At 49.2% G+C, this 21,620-nt stretch overlaps 2 long non-coding RNA genes across 8 annotated transcripts; both read right to left on the bottom strand.

The window, feature by feature from the left end:
* Window positions 1–1,507: 1,507 nt before the first annotated feature.
* LOC311429081 lies at window positions 1,508–3,940 on the bottom strand. 2 transcript variants are annotated; one of them, XR_014688070.1, is made up of 4 exons: window positions 3,441–3,940; window positions 3,117–3,170; window positions 2,973–3,016; window positions 1,508–2,527 (listed from the first exon to the last, which is right to left on the bottom strand). It is a non-coding gene; the product is annotated as an uncharacterized lncRNA (long non-coding RNA). The 2 variants fall into 2 exon arrangements; XR_014688069.1 differs by having other exon boundaries at window positions 3,117–3,940.
* A 4,523-nt stretch (window positions 3,941–8,463) lies between these two features.
* On the bottom strand, window positions 8,464–19,837 carry LOC311429079. Of its 6 annotated transcripts, XR_014688046.1 has the most exons (14): window positions 19,733–19,837; window positions 19,562–19,611; window positions 19,083–19,176; window positions 18,838–18,973; window positions 17,992–18,121; window positions 17,721–17,803; window positions 16,962–17,107; window positions 15,403–15,496; window positions 14,624–14,723; window positions 13,820–13,893; window positions 13,244–13,389; window positions 11,776–12,173; window positions 10,947–10,979; window positions 10,347–10,457 (listed from the first exon to the last, which is right to left on the bottom strand). It is a non-coding gene; the product is annotated as an uncharacterized lncRNA (long non-coding RNA). The 6 variants fall into 6 exon arrangements; XR_014688047.1 differs by lacking the exons at window positions 16,962–17,107; window positions 17,721–17,803; window positions 17,992–18,121; ... (2 more) ...; window positions 19,562–19,611; window positions 19,733–19,837 and adding exons at window positions 8,464–8,857; window positions 15,615–16,597 and having other exon boundaries at window positions 8,961–10,457; XR_014688048.1 differs by lacking the exons at window positions 16,962–17,107; window positions 17,721–17,803; window positions 17,992–18,121; ... (2 more) ...; window positions 19,562–19,611; window positions 19,733–19,837 and adding exons at window positions 8,464–9,703; window positions 15,615–16,596 and having other exon boundaries at window positions 10,181–10,457.
* Between the last annotated feature and the right edge of the window lie 1,783 nt (window positions 19,838–21,620).

The raw sequence follows: 21,620 nt of genomic DNA, 5'->3' as shown, positions 1-21,620 counted from the left end.
GATGCACAATGCAATTGCTCACCACCCGCTGACCGATGCCCAGCCTAACCCCGAGCAGTCCGGCCCCCTCCCCCTGGCTAGCCACCCCTATGTATTGTTTAGCCTGACGTCAGATGCTATGGAATACCCCTTTGGCTAGTTTGGGTCACCTGTCCTGGGTCTGTCCCCTCCCAGCTCTTACTGCACCCCCAGCCTGCCTGTTGGCAGGACAGAGCAAGAAGCTGAGATGTCCTTGGCTTGGTATAAGCACTGCTCTTTAACAATTAAAACATCGGGGTGTTATCAGCACTCTTCTCATCCTAAGCCAAAACATAGCATTCTACCAGCTACTAGGAAGAAAATTAACTCTGTTCTAACTGAAACCAGGACAAGGTGTAACCGAAAAGGCTTATTTTTGTGAACCTTTGAAGTACAAGTTACGGAAAAAATGGGGCATACACAGATTTTTACATATGCCTAGCTCCTCATGGGCACTCTTAGGTAGAGATTTATTAGAGCAAGTAGGAGCAGAAATTGTTTTTGAAAAAGGGAAAATGGAATTAAGTATAGGAGAAGAACAACTAACAAATGTGTTAAGTTTGGCACTAATACAAACTGACCCTAAAAGTGAAATACCTTTAGAGATCACAGATCAAGTATGTCCAGGAGTTTGGGCTACTGAAACCCCTGAAAGAGGTAAAAATGTGACCTTAATAATTATTAAATTAAAGCCAGGAGAGAAACCCATTAAGGTTAAGTAATATCCTTTGAGGATAGAAGATAGGAAAGGAATTAAAGAGATAATTAATAAATTTTTACAGTATGGATTATTGATTGAATGCGAATCAGAATACAATACACCCATATTGCCGATTAAAAAGGCAGATGAAAAAGCTATAGGCTAGTTCAGGATTTGAGGGCCATAAATAAAATCACTGAGGATTTACATCCAGTAGTGGCAAACCCTTATACTTTGCTGACTAAATTAAAGAATAGTCAAGTCTGGTTTACCGTACTGGATTTAAAAGATGCCTTCTTCTGCCTAGGTTTAGCCACAGAAAGCCAAAACCTATTTGCCTTTGAATGGGAAAATCCCGATTCAGGCAGAAAGACGCAGCTTACGTGGACATTACTACCTCAAGGATTCAAGAATAGCCCCACTATTTTTGGAAACCAATTAGCAAGGGAACTCGAAACATGGATGCCTCCGGACACTGAAGGTGCTTTGTTACAATATGTAGATGATCTCTTAATAGCTACCGAGACTAAAGGGAGTTGTATTCAATGGACTAGAAGTCGTCTTAATTTTCTGGGTTTAAATGGATATCAAGTCTCTTGACAGAAAGTCCAGCTGGCTCAACAAAGTGTGACCTATCTGGGATTTGACATTTCGGAAGGACAACGAGAACTAGGAACTGAACCTAGTTCTCACCACAGAGATGACTGTGCCTGCTGCCCTTCAGTACGTGCGCAGAGGCAGACCGGATGTCTTCGCCAACACAGTACGGACAATGTATTAGCACACCCATGCACTGCCACGTTAGCTGTCATCACTAACTGCCAGGCAGGACAGCTCCAGACCAAACACATACACACACAGCCACGCCACAAACACTACAAACAAAACACACAACACAAGGCGCAAGAAAAAGTGACCCCCGGAGGGAAGCCCTATGGCAACAGCAAGTCACAACAGGTGCTCTGCACCAGACCCAAGGAGAGACTCAAATGTCACGACACGCGACCGGAAGACACTGCCAGAACTGGGGTGATGGAGGCCTAAAAAGCCTTCCTTCAAGACAAGAGACCAGAAGGATGGGGACTGAAAACCCCATATGATTCAAAGATTGAAGCCGAAATTCCTTTAAGCGGTATATTCTTTATTGCAGCGCTGGATGCACGGGGGGATCTCTCCACCTATCGTGCATACCCAAAGCAGAAAGCAGTCTTGAATTTATACAATCAATCTATCAATATTCTACCGGCGCCTATACATATTCATTGCCTACCCCCGCCTTCCCTCGCTTCTCATGCTAATTAGCCTTTTGGCACCTTGCGCCTGAGTAGAGCCTCCCAAGAACTGTGGGCAGGGGCCTTTGGGACGTGGGCAGGGGTCTTTGGGAGGAAGACCCCGAGTCTTCCTCACAGTGTACTTTTCATCTTTGGTCAGGAATCCGCTGAGTTGGCATGTTTCTTAATCGCAAGAGCTGGCTGTTGCTAATTCTTCCCTTTGTTGTGTCTTTATAATGAATTCCAACGTCCGGTTTTGAGATTTATAGTCCTTACATTTGTTTCTCTGTCCGTCTGCCGCTTCCTTATCGTGTGTTCCGGTGTCTTGTTTCGAGATATACAGTCCTTGTCTGGGGACTGTCCTTGCCTCCCCAATACCTCCTTAATCACATAAGACGACGCTTAGGAAATCAATTCCCAAGCAAGAGCTCCTGATGCGGCCCAGATGACTTCCACAAGAGCGAAGATGGAAACAGATGCGATCTCAAACCGAATATGATGCACGAGACCTGAAACAGAACTGCACTTCAAGCAGCGACTGCAAGACAAGAAGTGCTCGGATCAGAGCCACGATGACAAAACAAGCACTGAGGCCCTTCAGCACCGCTACCAAGTCGCCTGTCTGGTCAGTCCAGTGTAAAAAGCTAGAAGGATATCAAGACCCCAGAAGCACAGAACAGACATTGCAGAAGCAACACTACAGGACAGACGAACAGAAGGAAACTGTCCTGCCTGGTGCACGCACTCACGCTACAAAATAATCCCGCTGCTTCTATTAGACTGGTGACCCAGCCACAAGCAGCCTGAACGTGACCCAGCCTGAACCACCCTCGCAGCGGCACCAAGTATTTTCAGCCAGCTGGCTCCACGCTGCTCTGGCTCCCAGCTCCCATTAGCCACCCCAGATATGCAAATACCAGGTGCCCCCCAACTTAGCTCTCAGGTTGCTGCATGGTAAATTCCCTCCGCCTCAAGAAATACACAGGCACTGGTCGTCATCTTAGTCAATTGCCAGGCTCATCATCAGCTGCAAAAACAGAGTACCAGCATTCACTAGCATGCCGGTCATGATGCCCACCTTCTCCACAACGCTGACTACTGCTGATGCAACATACAACTATGCTCACCTGTTCCTCTCCAAATCCAAGCTCCAACAGTGCAACCGGTATCATCCACACCACCTGGGAAAACAAAGGGATTAAATGATCGTTGCGTTCACAACACGTCACCCAATGGTGTGGTTTTGTTGTTGTTGTTGTTGTTGTTATTGTTGTTTTTTGTGTGTGTGTTTCCTGTATTTATTTATTTTTTAGTCTGCTTTAGCTCAACGGCATGCAGAGTGCAGACAAGAAAACTGGGGTGTTTCTAGAAGCAACAATCCCCACGCTTTTGCTGTAGCTTTGAATATTAAAAGGACAATACGACCCAGCAAGTAACTGGAACTTTCTTACCTGGAATTAGCTCAAACTTTTCTTCACATTGAAAGAAAAATCTAGGAGCAGAACACATTATACACCAACAAAATTGAGTCCATTTCATCCCCAGAAAAAAAATCACATGCTCTCATCCCCTCCTGTACGTCAGCCGCTTGCCTACCCCACGTGGCACACGCTTCCATCTGTTCTCTTTACCCACTTATAGCACCTCTAAAAGGCAAACTGGAATTTTACTCTATTGGCTGTAGGAAAATAACTGCAGTGACAACCGCGCCCCAAACTGAGCCAGCAGCCCCTACTAAACATCCCTCTACTAAGTGAATTCCAAGCACTTAAAATCCAGAAATCCATAGACTCCAGCCTGCCTAAACAACCCTGCAACGGACAGAAGGAAAAACAAAGCACTGTCCCCAAAGAGCAGCCCAGGCAGAAGGAGCTCTCTGATGGCATGCCTGGGGCTCATATAGCATTTAGCCCCGCCCAGCACCCAAACCCAATCACCTGGGAAAGGGGAGGGGCAAAGCACATGAAAGTAGGAAGAGAGCAAAAGGAGCAGCTGTGTTTTGTTTTGTTTTGTTTTCCTTTCCTTTGTTTTTTAAAATCTGTTTTATCTCAAAAACATTCAGAGAGCAGACAAGAGACCTGTGGTGTTTCTAGAAGCAAAAATCCCCTTTCGCTTTTGCTGCAGCTTTTAATGTTGAACTGATAACGGCACCAAGCAAGTAACTGAAACTTCTTCAACTGGAATTAGTTTAAACACGCTCACCGTCATCTGCAAACACAGAGAACCAGCATTCACTAGCCCTAACCCTAACCCCAACCCTCACCCTAAACTCTAACCCTAGCCCCAGCCCTAGTCCCTAAGCCCAACCCTGGTTCCCGAGAACTTCATTTCCAGGCATGCTCTGGGCGCTCAACATGGCCTCCCGGAGGTCCGGAGTCCCAGAACTACATTTCCCGGCATGCTCCGGGCACCCAACACGGCCTCCCGGAAGTTCGGAGTCCCAGAACTACATCTCCCGGCATGCTCCGGGCAGTCAACACGGCCTACCGGAAGCCTGGTGCCGGAAAACTACACCTACCAGAATTCCCTGGACAGCCAGCACGGCCAATCAGAGGCCGAGCTTTCGAGAACTACATTTAACCGCACTCACTGTAACCCTAGCCCTTCCCGCCCTTACACAAAAAAGCCTCAAGCCCTATCCCTAAACATCCTCGAAACCCCTACGGACCTAACCCAAACTATTTACCACACTAAACCCCTGAAGTCCTATGCCTAAAACCCCTAACCCAATAAATTAAGACGCTCAAATCCCAAACCCGCAAAATTGAGATGCTCAAATCCCAAACCCAAAAAAATAGGACGCTCAAATCCCAAACCCCCTTCCAAAAAAGAAAAAGAAAAATCAAGAACAAAAAAATCAAACAAAACAAAAACAACAAAAGGGGTAGATCTGGTGGCATCTGCCCTGTAACCCTGCAAAAATCACGAGGGACCTAGAACAACAAAGCAAACGCACAAAATAACATTGACATCCTATCCATAAATGTGCTATAACAATTAATCACCTCCAAAGAGCTTCAAGCAATAAATGCACATACTACTAGATCGGTTTCCTCTAAAAGATCGTACCAGACCCTGACCCACCAAAAGAACCCTGCATGTAGCTAACAGAAGCATCAACAAAGCACTGACCCCAAAGAGCAGCCCGGGCAGAAGGAGCTCTCTGATGGCGTGCCTGGGGCTCCTATACCATTTGGCCCTGCCCAGCACCCAAACCCAATCACCTGGGAAAGAGGAGGGGGCAAACCACAAGAAAGAGAGCAGGAGCAGCAGCAGCTGTGTTCTTTTATTTATTTATTTATTTGTTTGTTTTGTGCCTATCCCTAGTTTACAGCATGCAGAGTGCAGACAAAAGAACTGGGGTGTTTCTAGAAGCAAAATTTACCGTATTTATGCCTCAGCTTTGAACATAGAAAGGACAATACAACCAAGAAAGTAAATGAAATATTTTCCACGGGAATTAGCTCTAACGTTAGTGTTAGGTCAGAGGTTGGACTCAATGATCTTGAGGTCTCTTCCAACCTAGAAGATCTGTGATTCTGTGTGATTTACATATGAAGAAAAATCTAGGAGCGTAGGAAATTACACATCAAAAAAAACAACGACGTAATAAGCAACGCGCATGCACGGCCCCACGGCCGCCTGCAGTACTCGTTTTCCACCAGCAGGAGGCGGCAGAGGGCGCCCCCGGGCCCCACCGCGCATGCGCCCCCCTCGGCCGCCTGCAGTACTCGTTCTCCACCAGCAGGTGGCGGCAGAGGGCGCCCCCGGGCCCCACCGCGCATGCGCGCCCCCCGGCCGCCTGCAATACCCGATTAAAACCAGCAGGTGGCGGCAGAGGGCGACCGCGGGCCTCACCGCGCATGCGCGCCCCTCGGCCGCCTGCAGTACCCGACTAAAACCAGCAGGTGGCGGCAGAGGGCGCCCGCGGGCCTCACCGCGCATGCGCACCCCCCGGCCGCCTGCAGTACCCCTTTCCCGTCAGGAGGTGGCGGCAGAGGGCGCACGCGGGCCCCACCGCGCATGCGCGGCCCCCGGCCGCCTGCAGTACCCTTTTCCCACCAGCAGGTGGCGGCAGAGGGCGCCCGCCGGCGCCACCGCGCATGCGCGCCCCTCGGCCGCCTGCAGTACCCTTTTCCCACCAGCAGGTGGCGGCAGAGGGCGCACGCGGGCGTCACTGCGCATGCGCGTCCCCCGGCCGCCTGCAGTACCCGATTAAAACCAGCAGGTGGCGGCAGAGGGCGCCACCGGACCCCACCGCGCATGCGCGCCCCCCGGCCGCCTGCAGTACCCGAATAACACCAGCAGGTGGCAGCAGAGGGCGCCACCGGACCCCACCGCGCATGCGCGCCCCCCGGCCGCCTGCAGTATTCGTTTTGCACCACCAGGTGGCGGCAGAGGGCGCCACCGGACGCCCACGGCGCATGCGCGTCACCCGGATGCCTGCAGTACCCCTTTACCACCAGCAGGTGGAGGCAGAGGGCGCCCGCCGGCGCCACCGCGCATGCGCGACCCTCGGCCGCCTGCAGTACCCTTTTCCCACCAGCAGGTGGCGGCAGAGGGCGACCGCGGGCCTCACCGCGCATGCGCGCCCCTCGGCCGCCTGCAGTACCCGACTAAAACCAGCAGGTGGCGGCAGAGGGCGCCCGCGGGCCTCACCGCGCATGCGCACCCCCCGGCCGCCTGCAGTATTCGTTTTGCACCACCAGGTGGCGGCAGAGGGCGCAGGCGGGCGTCACCGCGCATGCGCGGCCCCCGGCCGCCTGCAGTACCCGAATAACACCAGCAGGTGGCGGCAGAGGGCGCACGCGGGCGTCACTGCGCATGCGCGGCCCCCGGCCGCCTGCAGTACCCTTTTCCCACCAGCAGGTGGCGGCAGAGGGCGCCCGCGGGTGCCAACGCGCACGCGCGTCCCCCGGCCGCCTGCAGTACCCCTTTCCCACCAGCAGGTGGCGGCAGAGGGCGCCCCCCGGGCCCCACCGCGCTATGCGCGCCCCTCGGCCGCCTGCAGTACCCGAATAACAGCAGCAGGTGGCGGCAGAGGGCGCCCGCCGGTGCCAACGCGCATGCGCGTCCCCCGGCCGCCTGCAGTATTCGTTTTGCACCAGCAGGTGGCGGCAGAGGGCGCCACCGGACCCCACGGCGCATGCGCGTCCCCCGGCCGCGTGTAGTACTTGCTTCCCACCAGCAGGTGGCGGCAGAGGGCGCCCGCGGGCGTCATGCGGCATTCGTGGCGCCCGGCAGCCTGCAGTACTCGCTTCCCACCAGCAGGTGGCGGCAGGGGGCGCAACCGGACCCCCACCGCGCATGCGCCCCCCCCGGACGCCTGCAGTACGCATTTTCCACTAGCAGGTGGCGGCAGAGGGCGCACGCGGGCGTCACCGCGCATGCGCGGCCCCCGGACGCCTGCAGTACCCGAATAACACCAGCAGGTGGCGGTAGAGGGCGCCCGCCGGCGCCACCGCGCATGCGCGCCCCTCGGCCGCCTGCAGTACCCTTTTCCCACCAGCAGGTGGCGGCAGAGGGCGCCCCCCGGGCCCCACCGCGCTATGCGCGCCCCTCGGCCGCCTGCAGTACCCGAATAACAGCAGCAGGTGGCGGCAGAGGGCGCCCGCCGGTGCCACCGCGCATGCGCGCCCCTCGGCCGCCTGCAGTACCCCTTTCCCACCAGCAGGTGGCGGCAGAGGGCGCCCGCGGGAGGCCTTGGCGGGCGGATCACAGCTCGCCTACTGTGCCATTCGGAGCTTGGGGCTGTATTTTTTCCAACGTATTTGCTACCCACACCCCGCGGGGCAGCTTGTCTTACAAAGAAGTCTCTCTGTTAATATTCTCTTTAAGGCGGGCACGAAGCATCCACTGCTCTTCTAAGCAAGCAACCTTCCTTCTGTGCTCCCTTCGGGATGCAGGACTACGTGCACTCAGATTTATTCCACTCATTTTTCTTCCCCTTTTCATTGGCACAGTCTCCAAGGACGCCTGGCTTTCTTCTCACAGACTCGCGTCCGTTTCAGTGTAAGGCATCTTTTCCCTCCGCTGCTCTAATCCAAATTCAAATTATCCAGATAAAACAATAGCGAGGTAAGAGAGAACTGTCTGAGTTAAAGTCACCATCTTTCTGTAACTAATTTAGCAGACAGCTGTACCGCATCAGAGGAGGAGGTTTAGATGCTAACCAGGTCAGGCACATCACGGTCAAGTGAGCGCCCCCGGAATCACTAAAGAAACTTAAGGAAGAATCTACTAGAAGAAAGCTGTCTCCTCTTACCACCGCCTATTTAAAAGATAGTGTAGTACAGGCAGTTCTACGTGCATAAAACCACATACACACAGTATACCTGACCCAAGTAAATTCCCTCTTAGAAGTCCACCATTAAGCAAAAGAGGTGTACTGTGGTGACATACAGCTGCCGTGTAATGATCCTGAAGGGATGAACCGCCCTATGTATTCCAAGGTACTCCTGTGGTTTGTTTTTTTTTCAAGTACGTTCAACGGTACAGGTAAGTACGTTCCCGCTAAGAAAAGAGTTCAGAATTGTTTATAACGAGTTCGTTCCAAGTGTCACTTTCTCACTTAACGTAGTAATAAAGATACGCTGCTGCTTTTGGATTTTTATTTCCTTCTTGAATCTCACTGGTGTAATTCCAATGGTCAAACAACCTCTTCCAGAAAGACCAGCCCACTGCTTCACAGGAGAAGGAAAAGATGTCTCACACACGCTGGCTAGTACTAAAAAGAGTAATAGGAAGAGAAGTTCAGGCCATCAATATAAGTATGTTTCCCTGCCTCTTCTGCTGGCTGGTCAAGTGGAATCCTCAGGACAGCCCCAATACCTTGTGAAGAGCTTCTTAACGCCAGCACAACTTCAACCTGTCTTTTAAAAGAAAGCTGTTAAAGGAGCAGGAGGCTGTTTTTAAATGAGAACAACCGAAAATAAAATTATCTGAAGAGCCACTTACTACTGGCATATTACCGTTTAAAAGGAAAATATTAATTACGTGCAGGTGCTCCAGTCTTCGTTGCATTTTCTGTGATTCACAACATTACCTTTGAACAAAAGAGTAAGAGGAACGGAAGGGAGGATATTAACTCGGGTAACCAAGGATTTGGTAAGCTGGAACTTGGTGTCTTTAACACTTTAGCCTTGGAGCAAAAATGTACACCCTGTACAGGCTGAGCTGACTGATGAGGCAGGTGCTCCAGGGTACGTGCTACCGGGAGGTAAGTAACAAACACATTCCGCAGCTATTACCAGAAGTGGGGTTTCAGGATATGCAGACTGGTTTCACAAAAAATATTAGCGGTCTGTTGGTGACAGACAATTCGAGGAATTCAGCGCTGCCCATTACAGACTCCTCAGATCAGCACTTAACGAGAATTAATAAAAGGGTTTATTTTTTTATATATATATATATATATACATATATATATATATACATATACATATACACACACCCACACCCACCCACCTATGTTCAAAAAAATGTATACAGTTAAAATATCAAATTAGTGATCCGGTAACAACACTGTTCAAAACCAATCTCTTTTGTATGAACATTAAAATAAATGCACACTTTTAAAAGCATTTATTTTTAGTGCTTCCAAAGCACAGCGTGTGCCAAGGCAAGGCCACCTGAAGAATCTCCGTCCTCCTCACGGGATGAAAGAGAACTGAAGTCAGGGACCTGGGAAGCCTCAGGTGCGCTTTCATAATGTCTGCAGATAAAAACAGAAGAGAGTCTGAGGTAGATTGTTTAGTAACCACCAAGTGGTAACAGTCACAGGGCTGTCTTTAGCTTTCATTAACACAACAGCAGTTTCTTTACTCTCGATCTACGCTGAATCTCAAGTTTAAAGGCATGGCTAGCAGTTCTCGGGAACAAGGCCCTCGTCTCTGTGCTGGCAACATGCAATATTACCAGTGCAGGTGTTTCTGGGAGTTTTGTTTGTTTGTTTGTTTTTTTATTGGGACACACACACACACACACACACCAGATGGGATCTCTCCACAATGCAGACACTGTGTGCATTTGACAGTGCCCCATTTTAGTGCGATCCACTGCCTATTGCACGTAAAACGGCTAATGACAGTATTCAAGTGAGTAAATTCTCACCACCTGCAGGAGGGGCAGCAATGGTTATTTTTTTCAGCCTGTTGAGCAAAGAGCACCCTCCACAGGAAAAAAGCCACACCTTTCATAGCACGTCCTTAAGGTTACAGCCCAGCTTCTGCCGATAGAGGTTCGTAAAGTTAAAGCTCTGCTGCTTCTTCTCGGACTCTGACAGTAAGATCACTTGACCGCCAGGATGGCGAGGGCAACAGCTACGTCCTCTTCCACTCTTCTGCGGCACAGCAAACTCATTCCCGGTCCGTATTCCTCTGGCTGGTACACTATTATCTACCGTTCACCTGATTAACTCTGTTGGGTAGGCTGTTGAACTCTAGCTCCTCTAGCGTTCTCTCTAAGTGCTGTATTAAGACACGATTTTTAAACCTAGGGAAGTAATTTCATTTCTTCTTCCAAAAACAGCAGTTAAATAACTCAGTATTATTTGGCCACGACAAACAGTATTAGCAGAGGCTCTCTGTTTCCAGCATGGAAGAGCTTCCCTCATTTCTGACGCCAGAATGGCAAATTTAATTTGATACAGCCATCTTTCCCCAACCCACGCAAATTCTGGGTCTTTCTTCCATAACCACCCGTATCTTTCTATTTCACACTTCAGCTCTAGGTAACGACCATTTACTTCAGAAAATACAACGGCAGTTTGACCGCTGAAACTGTAATAATTTAAGTATGTCAAAACAAAACACTTGTTTTGGAAAAGACTGAGATTTGCTATCATGAACAACGTTAGCGTTTAACTCCGAATCATTCGTATCTATACAAACCTTGCTCCTTCCCTTATAGCAAATTCAATGAAATACTTCTGAGTTTCCATCGGTCCTTGTACATACCTCCTCAAGAAGAGAGAAGATTTTTTTCACGATCTTAAAGAAGAGATCCAAACGGATATTAGAAACAGATCTTGTAAATGCATTTTCAGTAAATCTCAACAGCCAAAGGAAAAACAACAAAGCCTAGAGTTTCCCATTTCTGCATACAGTAATGCACGTAAGAAAAAAAAGCCAGCATACCAATAATTTGAAGTGATATCGATTAGCTGATATTCAAATGTAACGCTGAATTTTGTTCTCTTAAAAGAGCAGTATCTAGAAACACCTGCCCTTGGAAAATGCAGACTAGGTTTAATCAGCAGAGAAGCCTTGCATCTCCACGAACACGCTGCCATGATCAGCAGTTAATAGAAACAAAGGGATACCAAGCCACGTTTCAACCTAGAGCTGTCATTTTTGAAAGCAGAGGTTTAAGATAACTACTCTTTACAAGATGACCGATCTATGTGGAGCATGAGCACGATTGTCTCGTATAAAGTTTAACAAAAAAAAAAAAAAAAAAAAAGTAGCGCCAAAGAATGAACCGGACACCTTAGATGTGAAACAACAGTATTTTTTCATTGGTTTCTGTGTTTTCTTCTCTGAACCAACTATGAAAACACGAATGGCGCTGTGACTAAGCCTGCTTAAGAGTGCTGCAGTAAGGACAGTGAGGATATAAAGTTGGACTGTGAATACATGTACTTACTTTCTTGTTCTTCCACTACTTGTACACGACTAATCAAAAATCATTCCAAATCTGAGGTTTTATTTTCAAAATAGATCCTCATTTCAAGAAAAAGTCTTCTGTACCCCTAGCCTATTTTTAATACACTAATAAAGAACTTACTTCTTCCACGTTTGCGAACCTCTTTCACCACTCTGATTTTAATGCCAGCATCGCTTCCCTCCAACATTGTAGGTGTTATTTTAAATCAATTTGGCACAGATTCAGAAGTAGACTCCATCACTCGTTTTTGGTCATCTCCAGCCACGCTGTAATTTAGAGGCCCTCGAACAAGTGCATTGGTACCAGGTTTACGATCCAAGCCGTCTTTGCATCATTTAAGCAATTGAACTCATCATGTAGAGAGTCTAAGTCACCAGGTGACATTTCATCCTCTCCCTTAACAGCTGGAACCGAAGAAGCCATTTGCACAGACAAGCCATCAATTTGCTTTTCCAGCAACTGACAGTTTTCTGCTTTCTTCTCTCCATTACCATCTTGGACAGTACTGATACCAGTGTCTGAAAATTAAGAAGGAGCTTAGTAGTGCATATAACTGCAGGATCAAAAAACACAGAAGGACGTTATTCTGCATCCCTTCTTGTTGAAAGTACTGTGGAGAGAGTTACTCAGCACTGTCAGATCACTTCAGTAGTTTTATTCACCCTTTGACGCAACCACAGGAATACCTCCTTTTGGGCTGCTACCGTCTCATATGACTGTCGTGAAGTTATTTGCTGTATTCCCATTTCAGTGACTAAAGTAAACTAAAGTTTCCCCTCCTTCCCCGAGTTCCAGCAAATTTTTCTTTCGACTCTGCTGCAACAGGTGGGTAAATTACTATTTGTGAGAAATTTAAAAATTTTTTTTTTTTTTTTTTTACACACTTTCCTTCCCCACTTCTCCCTTCCCCACTATAGAATACACAAATGAGAATTAAAAGCTGAAATGAAATCCTTGCTACCGCCAAACCATCGTGGTGAAAGGTTTCAGCACTTTTTAGAAACAGTTCCAAATTATTGCTCATTCAGGACTTCGTTACCTATAGCAACAGCCTGTTTGTCTAAGCCGACCAAAGAAATTCAGTCCCAATTAACTCTAAAACTTACGTGTCCTTTTGAATTAACACAGAAAGCACGGAGACCTTTTTTTTTTTTCCTGCACATTATGTCCATTTATGACCACACAAGTTCCTGTACTACAACAACTCCAACATACTTTTATTTGTTGGCATGCCTTTGAGGTTCAGATATGGTGACGGAGATCCAGCAGCACAGGGTGGCCCTTTCCCACCAACATGGTTTGTCACAACAGTGACTGTGGCCGTCGCAATAGCGGCGACGTGCTACGCCTTCTCTCTTTAGTGATGCTGGAGTATTGGGCTCTCCAGGACGCTTGATCTTATTCTGAGGCCCAGCAACAAATTTATCTGCTTCATCTATCATCGTACCCTGAAAAGACTTTTTTTTTTTTTTTTAAATATAAGTAAAAAACAATTGCTTCGTCAATTCACTACCAGAGTATTTGCCTCCGTGTTACAATTCAGTTACTTTTCAAATAATGATACAGCAGATAGCAAGACTTCTCCTACCTTCTCATCCTGTTTGAACAGACTGCCAAGTGTATGAAGAAGCCTTTTTGGTTGATCTGGATCGATCTCCCGAAGGGGTGAAGGCATCATTTTCAACTACTCCTGATGATTTCCCCTTTGAGCAACAGGAACGCCGTGAAGGCAGTCTGCAGCAGAACAAGGTATCTAAATTTAGTCTACCTTAAGACTAAGGAAATACAAGCCTCGCATGCTTCCATTTCCAGTGTTAGCATTTAAGATCTAGAAATCACTATTTCCTCCCTCTACAAAACAAAGGAAAAGCAAAAGGCAAATAAAGCCCCTCTTTCCTTTCACCGTCACTATAAGAACATCTACTGCATCCTGTTGCACAGGAAAGCTCACCCATGAAACTTAATTTTCAAATTCCAAGCACGCACAACATGTTTTGTGACAGAAGGCAGAAATTTCATTCTTTTCCTTCGGAATCTAGGGAAGGACGACTGACCCAAGAAACGATGCAAAGTCTACTTCCTCTCCCACACCGAGGACAGAAACACTACTTAGGTGAATTAAATAGCTGTACCAGAATATTAATAAATAATTGTGTCCATTTACCTTCATCCTGCCCCACGATATCCCTGCGTGTTTTCAGAAGATTGGTTCTCATTCCGGTTAGCTGATCTAGAAGACTGTGACAAGACATATCATATGCATTTCTGAATGCCCGTGGCTTCAAATCCTAGTTTTATAATAAAACAAGTAACTTTCAGTTAACCCGCGAGTTCTCACGCACAAAGAAATTGCTCTGTGGGCTGTACTACCGTTAACTACTAAAAAAACAAAACAAAACAAAAAAAAATTCCAAAACAACTTCAGACATTCTGAACGTATTCTGAAACAACTTTCTTTCCATCTCTCCGGAAAGAGCTTTCCTCCTATCTGTGACAAAGGAAAAAAAAAAAAAAAAAAAGTTGTGATCGCGGGAGTCGTTACACAAAGCCACACTCTGTGAATTCACTACTACAGTTAAGATCATTTTTAGTCAAAAATACCTCGGCAGCAATGCTATCACTGCAAACATAGCGTTGCCAAAAAAAAAAAAAAAAAAAAAAAAGAAATTCAACTCAAGATATAGGAGAGGGCGAGCTAAAAGCACAAATAACATGACCGATGGAGGCTGCAACAACCACCTGGTAGATGGTTGTCCACAGCCCTCGGATTGCATGGTCGTCTTTCCTGACAAACGAATACTGGAAGAACAGAAAAGATACACCGTGTGTCCGCAAAAGCCTTCGGGGAGACTACTGAAAGGAAAACCAAACCAAAAAACTAGGAACAGCAAGTGGCGTATACGTCAGTTTTGTTAACAGAGCACCACTAATGTACCAGGAATTTCCACATTCTTCGCCCCTCCTCTACCTTGAAAATGTCACCCAATTCTGTCAGTGTCTTCACCATCAGCATTTATTTATTTATTTCGTTTTTCACGTGGACATGCGAGGAAAACATTTCGAGTACCCTGTCATCGAGGAAGAAGAGGAGAGGGGGGAAAAAAAAAAAAAAAAAGAGAGATGAGGGGGGAAGAAGCACTGCCATTCCTTTCCTCGGTAACGCGAGCAAAAAGCTCAGGCGCTCAGCAACAACGTGCTTTGAAAGATAAAACACAGAAGAAACTGCACGTTATTTAGTCTCAGCTACAGAGTCACGTGTATTTGTACCTGCTCATTTATTCATCTGCCAGTGTATTTTAGTACAAACGCTACAGAACATAGAAACCGCAAGGTTACTACTACCTTTTGTGACCGACGCGATCTTTGGCAGGAACAGCTATCGAAAAAGAACCAACAAAATCCCCTTCGTCGACAGCCATCCGAACCTTTATCGTCTAACAGCAGTCCTACAAACATCCCCTGGGATGCTCAACTCCTGAAACTTTCTGTTCAACTTGAGGCAGAACAAGCCCTTACCCTGGGCACCTTCACCCAGCTCTCCACTGCTAGCAGAGTAGCACCCTGATACTGTCCAGGACGCGCTGCAGCAGCCTACTCGCTTACGCGTATTTACTGCAGCCTGGTTCGAGACGCGCACAGAGGGACCCACGAAAAATCCACCCTTTCCTTCAGAGAAGTAAATACATACATACATACGGACGACACGGTAAGGAAGAAAAGCTGAACACACAGCATGCGGTCCTTTACCGTGGGGCAGATCCAGCATCAGCACAAGGAGCACGTGAGCGATCATCTACACCGGCCATCGCGACAAGCCAAACTCACGCACACAAGCCTCGACCTGAAAACACAGAACACATTAAGTTCCTTTATAGCTTATGGAAGTAACAACCAGCATCTCAGATGCAGTTGGATAGTTGGATTGCATCAGCTTAGGGACTGCCTCCTTCAAAACGCACAGGGGGGTGGGGAAACCAGTCTTGGAAACCTGTTGCCTAACAGGAAGGAGACTGTTGTCTTCTCCTCCATAGGTGACGTTCTTCCAAGCATCGTCCTGCTCCTGGATTTTACCAGCCGCGACGGGATGGTCCTACCGGCGTGAGTCGGGAACGCTTCCCACGGGGTTTCTGTGACACTGAAGTAAGTTTTCTGCAGGTACAAGTAACGCAGCACGAGACGGCAAGGAAGCTAAGGCACCGTCTGCAGCACAGCACGTGTGCGATATTGGGCCTGAGGGGACCAGTCAAAGCCTGCAGTAATCGCTGAACAGGTGGGCAAGCAGGGAGCCCTACGGGAAACAAAGCTCACGTTCTGCAAAGCTCTTTTCCCGTCAAGAAGACGGCCTTTTCTATTCAGCGCATTTACTGAACTTTAGGCTACTTCCCATTCGCTTTGGCAAGTTAGCCTTTGCGTAAGCCAAGAGGTTTTAAACTGCCAAGCACCACTGATGGTTCTTGTTCTCCAACAACAGGGAATTTCAATCAGGGCACTCGTTAACAGGAAAGCCTGGCTCTGTTTCACACAAATCACGTACCTAAACCACGGAGACAGGAGTCTGCAGGAAGAACTCTTTAAAAGGTGAACTTAAAGAGAAGGATACTACTCATTTTTCCAGAACTTCTGCAAGGACTGCGGCAAAAAAAGGCTGAACCAGGGACGTCTCTATCATCATCCCCTCTAGAATTCAGCAACTCCATACAGTTATGGGGCAAATACCACAGCTGCAGCGCAAGACAAACAAAGACCTCGAAGGTCACGTTTCTGCCTGCGTACCGAGTTCCGCTGGGAAGACCCCCCACCTCTGGAAAGACCCCCAGCCGCTCAACTCCCAAGCAACGTTGCCACGGCCAGTGCTTACGCAGAGTTTTGCTCTCTCTCGCTGCTCAGTACAGGCCCAAGGCCTCCTTTATTGCACACAGTTCAAGCAAAACTCTTGGGACATAACCAAGAGACAGGCAGACAGACAGACAGAAATTGCCTCTCACGTCTGTCCTCACTGACCGCAACCAGCGTCCTGGAAAGCCCCGCAAGCACCGGTCTATTCCTAGGACAACTCCGAAAGCTGAGGCGGGACAAAGTTTAGCCTCTCGTACCAAAGACTGAGCAACAGACAGAGCCTGACAGGCCAGTTCATTCTAGGTCTAAGAGGCTACTACGACTCGGCAGGCACTACGTGCCTTCCTTCCCTTTGCGCTTCCCAGCGCCGAGCAGCTCGCGCTTCCGCAAATTCAATGAAGCCTTGGAGCCGGGGCTGCAGGAAGCTTACGAGCACGCCTCGATTCCACCCCGAGGTCGCTGCGACTTACCTGGGCAGTCGGGACGGACGGGCTGCTCTCTCTCCTGAGAACCCTGCGACCGCAGCACGCCAGCTGCGGCTTTCCTCGCTTTACCCGGTGCGCCACCTTCGCTCGGCAACAAACCCCGCAGGGGTCCTAGCGGCGGGGAGCTGCTTCTGCCCCGGTGAACCGCAGCACAAGGAGAGAGCCGGCTGTCAGGACGCAGGGAGAGGAAAGCCTCCGAGGCGCGGCGCGGCGCAGCCCAACGATCAAGCGCAGCGAGGACCCGCGCCCGGCCTCAACACCCCCCGCCCCTCCCGGCCCGACGCTCCGAGGAGGCACCCCCGGAGGCTCTCGCTCGCCTCACCGCCGGCAACCGCGCTCGCCGCCAGCGGCAACCTGCGCCTCCCGGCGCGCACGGCCCGGCCCCGGCCCGGCCCCGGCCCGGCCGCGCAGCCCGGAGCCCACGTGGCCGCCCGGCAGCGCAGAACTACAGCTCCCAGCATGCCTCGGGACGGAGCACTCCAGCCAATCCAGAGGGGCGTCGGCCACGCGCACGCAACGGCACCTCCTCCTGCTGCCCTCTCTGCCCCCCCCGCCGCCGCAGCCGCCCCCATCTCCCCTGTCCCCTCTCCCCCAGCCCCTCTCGTGCTCCGAGCATCTCCAGCATTTCAGGAACTGGAACCCTGGAACCGCTGACGTCTGGCACGTGTCAGAAACGTGGCAGGAGACGTACTCTGCTGTCGCAAGGCACTTGCAAAGCCGGCCCGACAGCTGAAGCAGACTCACACAGTCCACCGAGCAACTCGGGGCCCCCACTGCTGTCCACTCACCCTCATGCTTCGTTCAAGCTTCCGTGCCTACGCCCTGAGCTACAAGAAACAAAGAGAGAAGGTCACATCCACAATGGATACGCAAACAGCGCGGCACATGCAGAGGACTCAAACACAGAGACCAGAGTCAGACAAATAAAAAACAAACAAACAAACAAACTGAAGTCCACAAATGCCACAAGGCCATGAATGCATAGCAGCCCCGGCAGGGGTAATGACAGACATACCCTTTGCAGATGAAAAAGGTGACCCTGCTCAGACTCTTGGTAATACTGCACCAACGCGGTCAAGCCTCTTGTAGCATGTCATCAAGCTGGTTTTAGTCCTCTGGAGAGTTACACGAGTGGGTTGATTCATCTAGAGATTAAAATACAGATCAAACACAGGAGCGTATCATCCCACCATCCCAAAAAAAAAGTGAGCCAGCAACCTCTGCTAAATATCCCTCTATGAAGTGAATTCCAAGCCCTTAGAATTCCAGAAATCCATAGACTCCAGCCCGCCTAGAGAACCCGGCAACTGACTGAAGGAAAAACAAAGCACTTACCCCCAAAGAGCAGCCCAGGCAGAAGGAGCTCTCTGACGGCATACTTGGGGCTCATATACCTTTTGGTCCCACCCAGCACCCAAACCCAATCACCTGGGAAAGGGGAGGGGCAAAGCACATGAAAGTAGAAAGAGGAGGAGCGGCAGCTGTGGTTTATTTACTTATTTATAAGGCTTAGCTCAACAGCATGCAGAGGGCAGACAGGAGAACTGGGGAGTTTCTAGAAGCAACAATCCCCATGCTTTCACTGCAGCTTTGAATGTTAGAAGGACATTACCACCAAGCAAGTAACTGAAGCTTTTTCAGCTCGAATTAGCTCAAACTTTTATTTACGCAGAAAGAAAAATCTAGGAGCAGAACAGATTATACGCCAACAAAATCAATTCCGTTCCACTCGCAGCAAAAATCACTTACTTCAGCAGGCTATCTGAGAACCAAAAGGCTATGCTGATGGGTCAAAACACACTACAGGACACTGGGGCCGGGCCCTCCGCTGCACCCACTTAAAACCCATCCCTACACTCACCAAGGTGCAACCCCAACCCGAACACAGACGCAGCATTTCAGCCTCAACACAGTTTCCAGAACTGCTGGAAAGCAAGCTTCATCCTCAGCGAGGCGTGCTCAGGCTGCACAGGAGGGGGCTTCGGGCACCTCTTTGCCTACCGAAGGAGACCGCCATCAGCACCTGCTTTGTTCCGATCCTAAAGGCTAACATCACAGCCCACGTCGCCTGGGACACCTGATAAACAGAAGAGAAAGCAGCCATACCGTTTTCAAGCCGTCCCTGCACGTGTCGCTCCTCGATGATCTGCAACCTCTTCTCAAATCCTCAACCGCTTCTGTGGAGAGCCTGCCATGGCACCTGCAAAGCAAGACCCTTCGCAGTCACCTCGTGCTACTTGGCAGTTCTGCTCCAATCCAGCTCACAAACAGCCCGCCCTTCCCGTGCTGCTCTTCAGAGTGCAGCTTGGCCCCTCTGAGCCTGTGCGACACACCTGTGAAACAAAAAGAAAAGCATAGGCTGAAGCAGCATCCAAAGCCACAGCACAGCTGGGACAGTTACTCTCATCTGCTCCCTAACCTCTGCTCCCTCACCTGCCCTCGAGGCAGATGCTTCCATCTGCTCTCTTAGGCCAGCTACAACACCCCTGAAATATAAACAGGATTTTTACTGTACTTTGTGCAGTTAAGTAACTGCAGTGACAACTGCACCCCTAAAGTACCTGCTACATCTGTTCATCGCTCACCTTGCCAAAAGCAGCTCCGGTCAAGTCCCGCGTTGTACACTGTGTTTCAGCTTTAACAAATGAAAACGGTCACAAGATAATCATTCAGCTGCCAGCATTAGCACCCATCCCTCAACAACACAAAGGGACCCCGTTTACAATATTATCATTTCAAAACAGCAGCCCCCATACCTCAGCACACCTCGGAAGTAGACCAAGCCAGTCACCGAGCTGCCTACGGAGCGCTGAACAGTTCCGGAAGGAGCTCTTTCCTGTGACAGGTTCCTCCAAAGGTTTACACTCTACTGGGGACAGGAGAGAAATAAAAATAAAAGTTTCAAGAACCCCTTATCTGTAAGCTTTCAAGATTCCACAGACCTCCTCCTCAAGCACACCGTTCAAGCACTATGCGAGCAGCTGCTCACAAGCAGCTCAACTCTTCCCCCCCACACACACATCTGACAAACACCACAGAGATGACTGTGCCTGCTGCCCTTCAGTACGTGCGCAGAGGCAGACCAGATGTCTTCGCCAACACAGTCCGGACAATGTATTAGCACACCCATGCACTGCCACGTTAGCTGTCATCACTAACTGCCAGGCAGGACAGCTCCAGACCAAACACATACACACACAGCCACGCCACAAACACTACAAACAAAACACACAACACAAGGCGCAAGAAAAAGTGACCCCCGGAGGGAAGCCCTATGGCAACAGCAAGTCACAACAGGTGCTCTGCACCCGACCCAAGGAGAGACTCAAATGTCACGACACGCGACCGGAAGACACTGCCAGAACTGGGGTGATGGAGGCCTAAAAAGCCTTCCTTCAAGACAAGAGACCAGAAGGATGGGGACTGAAAACCCCATATGATTCAAAGATTGAAGCCGAAATTCCTTTAAGCGGTATATTCTTTATTGCAGCGCTGGATGCACGGGGGGATCTCTCCACCTATCGTGCATACCCAAAGCAGAAAGCAGTCTTGAATTTATACAATCAATCTATCAATATTCTACCGGCGCCTATACATATTCATTGCCTTGATTAAGGAGGTATTGGGGAGGCATTGGGGAGGCAAGGACAATCCCCAGACATGGACTGTATATCTCGAAACAAGACACTGAAACTCACGATAAGGAAGCGGCAGACGGACAGAGAAACAAACGTAAGGACTATAAATCTCAAAACTGGACATTGGAATTCATTATAAAGATACAACAAAGGGAAGAATTGGCAACAACCAGCTCTTGCAATTAAGAAACCTGCCAATTCAGCAGATTCCTGACCAAAGGTGAAAAGTACACTGTGAGGAAGACTCGGGGTCTTCCTCCCAAAGACCCCTGCCCACGTCCCAAAGACCCCTGCCCACAATTCTTGGAAGGCTCTACGCAGGCGCAAGGTGCCAAAAGGCTAATTAGCATGAGAAGCGAGGGAAGGCGGGGATAGGTAATGCATATGTATAGGTGCTTGTAGAATATTGATAGATTGATTGTATAAATTCAAGACTGCTTTCCGCTTTAGGTATGCACGATAGGTGGAGAGATCCCCCGTGCATCCAGCGCTGCAATAAAGAATATACCACTTAAAGGAATTTCGGCTTCGATCTTTGAATCAATCTGGCACCCCAGATGGGACGACCTCTCTGCCGGACCGCAGGACCCGCTGGGGACAGGACTCCCTAGGGTACCCCCGGGATTTCCCGGAGGGACTCCTCGACTCACCGGATCACTGCGGAGGCAGACAAGGACCCCATCATTGTAAGTGAGTATATTCTTTATTCTGGTTTGGTTTTCTGGTAGACCGGTCATCTGGGACTGTCCAGTAAGTCGGAAGGTGACTTCTGCAGGACAGTATTTGGTATATACTTTGTGGTTAGTGCCACAAGTATATCTGGGGACCTTGGGGTCCATCTGTATCTGGAACTGTCTGTAAGTCAGAAGGTGATCTTCTGCGAGGCAGTGTTTGGTATATACTTTGTGGTAAGCACCATAAGTATATTTGGGGACCTTAAGGAAAGAGCTCGCTTTAAGGTCCATCTGGAATTGTGTTGTCTATTTCGGTTTTCTGACTCATGGAG

This window comes from Aythya ferina (genome assembly GCF_964211825.1).
Source record: "Aythya ferina genome assembly, contig: HAP1_SCAFFOLD_294, whole genome shotgun sequence".
NCBI lineage: Eukaryota > Metazoa > Chordata > Aves > Anseriformes > Anatidae > Aythya > Aythya ferina.
Note: the sequence above shows the minus strand (reverse complement) of the source record. Positions and strands in the feature narration are given on the sequence as shown.